This window comes from Otolemur garnettii, unplaced genomic scaffold (genome assembly GCF_000181295.1).
Source record: "Otolemur garnettii isolate 467f Iridium unplaced genomic scaffold, OtoGar3 scaffold00051, whole genome shotgun sequence".
NCBI classification, from domain to species: domain Eukaryota; kingdom Metazoa; phylum Chordata; class Mammalia; order Primates; family Galagidae; genus Otolemur; species Otolemur garnettii.
The window spans coordinates 1,960,709-1,961,825 of NW_003852446.1; positions in this window are offsets into that span (position 1 = coordinate 1,960,709).

A 1,117-nucleotide genomic window follows, 5' to 3' on the forward strand; every position below is an offset into this window, starting at 1 on the left:
TAAACACACAGAGCAGATATTGCCAAGTTCATAGTGGAGGTTCCTTCGGGAGAAGAAGAGAAGGAAAGACAAAGGGAGAAAGGGAAATAACTCTGGGGAAGAGACAATAGGACATTTTAATTTTATCTGTAAAAAAAGAAACACTGAAAGAAAATATGCAAAAGGTCAAAATTAATTCTAGGTGGCCTTAAACACAGGTGTTTGTTACCTAATGCAGAATCACTTCTGAGCTTTTTTTAATTTTCAAAATTGAATCTATACATAAAAACAAAAAAAAATTGCTTTTGAAAGATACAGAAGTAGGTGTACATGAGCAAGGGGCCACTTCTCCCTACTCCTACATTGTGGCTAATCCCCAGAAGGTAATGTTCTTATCTTTGATTAGGATGACCTTGGAAACATTTAGCTTTGTCTTCCGATCTAAATTAACTGCACAAGAAATTGCCCTCTGAAATAGAAAGAAATACAAATTTTAACTTTGAGTTGAAATAACCACATCCTACTCTCTCTGTTACGTCTCTGTCTCTTGACTAGTAGTGCTTCTCACATTGGGCATACATCAGGATCAGCCAGAGGGTTTGTTTAAACACAGATCACTGGGCCCCACCACCAGAGTTTCTGATTCAGTGGGTCTGAGGTCAGGCCCTAGAAGTTGTATTTCTAACAAGTTCCCAGGTAATGCTGATGCCGCTGGTCTGGAGGCCACACTTTGAAAACCACTGGTCTAAAGAAAAAAGAAACCTTCATTAAAATCAAGGCTGACTTTAATTTGGACAATTTATAATGAATAACAAGGCTTTAAATCAACATTAGAAGCCTTTTATGTAATCATTTTAAATGAGAAAATATTGATTTATTAAAATGTTTATTATTTGGGGCCAAATAAGTCCAAGGAAAAGGAAAAATCTTGAGCAGGGTTAAGAATACTATGTGTTCGGTGTCTGTAGCTCAAGTGGCTAAGGCGCCAGCCACATACACCAGAATTGGCGGGTTCGAATCCAGCCTGGGCTCGCCAAACAACAATGACAACTACAACCAAAAAATAGCCAGGCATTGTGGCAGGTGCCTGTAGTCCCAGCTACTTGGGAGGCTGAGGCAAGAGAATTGTTTAAGCCCA